The sequence below is a fragment of the Arabidopsis thaliana genome, chromosome 3 (assembly GCF_000001735.4).
Source record: "Arabidopsis thaliana chromosome 3, partial sequence".
Classification (NCBI taxonomy): domain Eukaryota; kingdom Viridiplantae; phylum Streptophyta; class Magnoliopsida; order Brassicales; family Brassicaceae; genus Arabidopsis; species Arabidopsis thaliana.
Genome location: NC_003074.8, coordinates 14,160,325 through 14,165,791, shown reverse-complemented (window position 1 = coordinate 14,165,791; position 5,467 = coordinate 14,160,325). Strand labels below are relative to the sequence as shown.

The following is a 5,467-nucleotide window of genomic DNA, read 5'->3' as shown; positions in this document are numbered from 1 at the left end:
GAGAAGACTCGGAAGCTGGTAGTCGAGTATGAAGTCGAGTTATGGAGATGGTGGTACTCGGCTTGGTGGTAGAGTGATCTGTAGCGTTCGCGATCCTCGATAGGATCGCCGGATAGGACTTGGTCTGAGGGAGAAGGTGGACTCTCGGGCAAGTCCAGAATTGGGCTGTAATACAGCTCAATACAAGCTCGACCAGCTCCAGAGTAGCTCGGCCAGCTCCAGAGTAGCTCGGCCAGCTCAAGGTTAGGTCGGCCAGCTCGAGGGGAAGCTCGGCCAACTCGAGGGAGTGTCAGTCAGCTCCGCCAGCTCGACCAAGCTAGGAAGGGAGTGAGGCGGTTGGGCCAACGGTTGGCCAGGCGGTTGGAAGGTTGAGCGGTTGGACAGTTGGCGGTTGGGCGGTCGAACGGTTACCCCTCTTTGTCTAAAGTCGCCTTGGAACCTTTATAGGCCAAAAGGTGCCTTTTCGGGTGAGAATAGTTACCGCCCGAATCCCTATAAATAGAAGGGTCTTGGATGCGATTTGGGACACAGAAAAACACGGGGAAACTCACTAAAACTCTCTAGGGCGTCTTGGAGAGGAAATTACTTAAAAGAGATCGCCGGTTTTCAGAGGAAACTCGTTGGCAGGAGAGATTGGCAAGGGAAAGGTGAGGATTCCATGGTCAACCATCGGAATGTTAGTTCTAATAGGGCAATCGGTTAATAGGTCGATATAGACTTGTTTGAGCGGGTTATAATATGTTTTGCATGATCAGGCATAAGCATGTTTATACTCGGCATGATTCGGCAGGTTAAACAGATGGGCTGAATAGGGCATGCGGCTCGGCAAGGAATCGGAGGGCGTGATCGATCCGACGCTTCTAGGCCGAACTGATGCGCTTACTTCCTTTCTCCCAATTTGTTTTTCCGAATGAGTCATCACCGAAACAAAGCAAGATTGCATGGTTTGATTGTATGCGCTAAGTGAACCGATATTGTGTACCTTGTTGGCTTTTCAGGGAAAGAAGGGGATCGTGGGAAGGAATTGGCTTAGGCGCGAGACTCAAGGGCGGGAAGATGAGTGGTGATGGAAGTCGGGTAGCTGGGATCGATTATATGACTTGTAATAGCTTATATGCAAAACTCATTAGTTGTATCGAATACTTTTACTTATATAAATAAAGCCCCGATTCTTGTTTATTCTAATCTTTTGTGCATATGACTCTAGTAATGAATCTCAGAATATGATAGAAATAGAATGTGTTAAAGAATGGACCCTAAAATCGGATTAAGGATTGGATTAGTGATTCGTCCATGGGAAACCTCACCGGATTGGAAATCTGGGAATGGGACCCTACAAGTTGGTATAAGAGCGATTACGGTCCTAGGATCTTTAGTATGGGTTGGGGGTCATTACTCGTCCGCTTAATGAGATCTCGCGGTAGACGTTTTCTTATACCCTAACGATTACTTTTAAGTTTATGTGGCTAACTTTTGAGTTTTCGCAGATGGGTAAGAGGGAAAAGGCTGGGAGGAGTAAGAAAGACAAGGGTGTTGTCGAAGAGACAGTGGTTTTCGATGAGACGCAAGTCATTGAGGAAACAAGGGTCGAGACAACAAAGGATGGGACTAATCCGGCTGGAACCGTGGTTGGGCAAGACTCTCCGATTCGTCAAGATCTAGAGAATAGCGATGCATCGGATGGGAAGGAGAATCCGGATGCAACATCATCGGCCCAAGAGCAGTGGGACATGATAAAAGCGATGATGGCACAATTGGCCACATTGACTAAATCCCTTGTGCCAGTCATGTGGCACAAGCGGTTGAAAATCCGAGGGATGGTGATTGGGAGTTGTGGAAGTCATTCCACCATCTCATTCTTCGAGGAAGAGGGAAGACTATTTGAACTTACTTGAGCACGTCTCGAAGTTGGGAACAAGGCATTTCATGGGAAGTTCTGATTCGATCGTTACCGATGAATGGAGGAGAAACTCATGAATCAGGAAAAGATTCGAACCGCTCAAACTTGGCAAGCAAGTCCACTGACAAGAAAAGGAAGTGAGACAAGGTAGATAACACCAAGTCCAATTCTAAGCGCGAGGAATGTCCGACTTGTGGAAAGAATCATAGCGGAACTTGCTGGAAGGCCATAGGTGCATGTGGCCGGTGTGGAAGCAAGGACCATGCGATTCAAAGTTGCCCAAGGATGGATCACGGGAAACCAAAGGCTCCCGGCTATGAACCAAGGACTTGTTATCATTGCGGGCAAGAAGGGCACTTTAAGAGAGAAGAAGGATGGTAGTTTTAGACTATGCATCGATTATCGGGGATTGAATAGAGTTACGGTGAAAAACAAGTATCTTCTACCCCGGATAGATGAGCTATTGGATCAATTAAAAGGGGCGAAGTGGTTTTCTAAACTCGACTTAGCCTCGAGATACCATCAAATCCCTATAGATCCAAGGGATGTTCGGAAAACGGCCTTCCGGACACATTATGGCCACAATGAGTTTGTGGTGATGCCGTTCGGACTGACCAATGCGCCAGCAGCCTTGATGAAGATGATGAATGGTGTTTTCCGAGAATTCCTAGATGAGTTTGTGATCATCTTTATTGATGACATACTAGTTTATTCAAAGGATGAAGGAACCCATCAAAATCATCTAAGGGCGGTTTTGGAGAGACTAAGAGGACATAAGCTATTTGCAAAACTAAGCAAATGTTCCTTTTGGCAAAGGCGAGTTGGATTTCTCGGGCACATTGTCTCCGATCAAGGAGTCTCCGTGGATCCTGAGAAAGTCAAGTCCATAAAGGAATGGCCTCGGATAAAGAGTGCGACCGAGATTAGGAGTTTCCTTGGTTTGGCCGGGTACTATCAGAGATTTGTGAAAGGGTTTGCGAGCATGGCTCAACCCTTGACTAGACTCACCGGAAAAGACACTAAGTTACAATGGTCGGATGAGTGCGAAAAGAGCTTCGCCGACTTGAAGTTGATGCTAACAAGTGCTCTGGTGCTAACCTTGCCAGAAGCAGATGAGCCGTACATTGTGTACACGGACGCATCAATAACGGGATTAGGGTGTGTCCTTATGCAAAAGGGTAGTGTGATCGCTTATGCCTCACGGCAATTACGCAAGCACGGGGGTAATTACCCTACGCATGATTTGGAAATGTTTGCCGTAATGTTCGCCTTGAAGATTTGGCGATCTTACCTCTATAGTGCCAAGGTCCAAATCTTCACCGATCACAAGAGCCTTAAGTACATATTCACCCAGCCAGAATTAAATCTACGGCAAAGAAGGTGGATGGAGTTGGTGGCGGATTATGACTTAGATATCGCTTATCATCCCGGAAATGTAAACCAAGTGGCGGACGCCTCAAGTCGAAGACGATGTGAGGTAGAAGCAGAGAAGAATCATGAAGCGTTGGTGAACATGATGGGGACATTGCATTTGAATGTGTTATCAAAAGAGTTGGAGCCATTAGGCTTGGATGCGGCCGATCAGGCGAACCTACTTAGTAGAATCCGATTGGCTCAAGGGCAGGACAAGGATTTGATGAAATTGGAGGAGAATAATAAAACGGAGTATGAAACTTCAAACAATGGAACCATTGTGGTGAACGGGCGAGTGTGTGTCCCGGCCGATAAGGGGCTAAGGGAGGAAATACTTAGAGAAGCACATCAATCTAAGTTCTCCATTTACCCGGGATTACAAAGGATGTACCATGATCTGAAAAGGTATTATCATTGGGTGGGAATGAAGAAGGATGTGGCAAGCTGGGTTGCCCGGTGCTCAACATGCCAACTAGTCAAGGCAGAAAGCCAAGCTCCTAGCAGACTAGTTCAAACCTTACCAATGCCGGAATGGAAATAGGAACACATGACGATAGACTTCGTAACGGGATTGCCAACAAGTCCATTAAAACATGATGCGGTATGGGTAGTGGTCGATAGGTTGACCAAGTCGGCACACTTTCTAGCGATCGCAGAAACCGATGGAGCTGAACGGATTGAAGAAAGGTACATAAAAGACATCGTTCGACTATACATGGGGTACCCGTGAGTATAGTCTCTGACCGGGATACTCGATTCAATTCAAATTTTTGAAGGGCTTTCCAAAAAGCCCTAGGAACAAGAGTGAATATGAGCACGACGTACCATCATCAAACCGATGGGCAATCCGAGCGAACCATTCGGACTCTAGAAGATATGCAAAGGGCATGTGTTTTAGATTGGGGTGGAAACTGTGAGAAGCATTTGACGTTGATAGAGTTTGCATACAATAACAGTTACCAAAGAAGTATTGGTAGGTCGCCTTATGAGGCACTGTATAGAAGGGCATGCCGGATGCCCTTATGTTGGATGCCCGTGGGCGAATGAATGCTATTCGGTCCAGGGATTGTGGACGAGACGAATGAAAAGATGAACTTTCTTAAGGTTAAGTTAAAGGTATCTCAGAACCGACAGAAGAGTTATACGGATAAACGTTAGAAAGAGTTAGAATTCAAAGTGGGAGATCTAGTGTATCTAAAGGCGGTGACTTACAAAGGGAAAGGACGCTTTTCCAAGAGGAAAAAACTTAGTCCGAGATACGTGGGGCCATACAAGGTGCTCGAACGGATTGGAGTAGTGGCCTACAAGCTCGATCTACCACCAAAGTTAAAGGCATTTCATAAGGTTTTTCACTTATCGCAACTTAAGAAGTGCCTAAGCGAACAAGATGACCCTGTGGAAGATGTTTCCGCCGAATTAGAAGGAAACTTGATGATGAAAGCAAAACCTATTTGAATAGTGGATAGATTAGAGAAAGGGACTCGGAAGAAAATCGTGAAAATGGTGAGGGTTGTGTGGAATTGCGGAGATAAAGAAGAAGATACTTAGGAAACTGAAAACAAGATGAAGGCAGATTTCCCGGAGTGGTTCAAAGAGATGGACAAAAAGGAACTTGGGTCGGATTCAGGGCCGACTACAGCTCAATACAAGCTAGGCCAGCTCCAGAGTAGCTCGGCCAGCTCAAGGTTAGCTTGGCTAGCTCGAGGAGAAGCTCTGCCAGCTCGAGGGAGTGTTAGTCAGCTCCGCCAGCTCGACCAAGCTAGGAAGGGAGTGAGGCGGTTGGGCCAACGGTTGGCCAGGCGGTTGGACGGTTGAGCGGTTCGACTGTTAGGCGGTTGGGCGGTTGGGTGGTCGAACAGTTACCCCTCTTCGTCAAAAGTCGCCCAGGAACGGTTATGGGCCAAAAGGTGCCTTTTCGGGTGAGAACGGTTACCGCCCGAATCCCTGTAAATAGAAGGGTCTTGGATTTGATTTGGGACACAGAAAAACACGGGGAAACTCACTAAAGCTCTCCAGGGCGTCTTGGAGAGGAAATTACTTAAAAGAGATCACCGGTTTTCAGAGCAAACTCGTTTGCTTGAGAGATTGGCGAGGGAAAGGTGAGGATTCCATGGTCAACCATCGGAATGTTAATCCTGATAGGGCGATTGGTTA

The 5,467-nt window shown here is 46.8% G+C and overlaps 1 pseudogene across 1 annotated transcript; it reads left to right on the top strand.

Moving 5' to 3' along the window:
• Positions 1 to 2,186: 2,186 nt before the first annotated feature.
• AT3G39230 lies at positions 2,187 to 4,997 on the top strand (annotated as a pseudogene; the record flags this gene model as incomplete). The annotated part of the gene is made up of 1 exon: positions 2,187 to 4,997.
• Between the last annotated feature and the right edge of the window lie 470 nt (positions 4,998 to 5,467).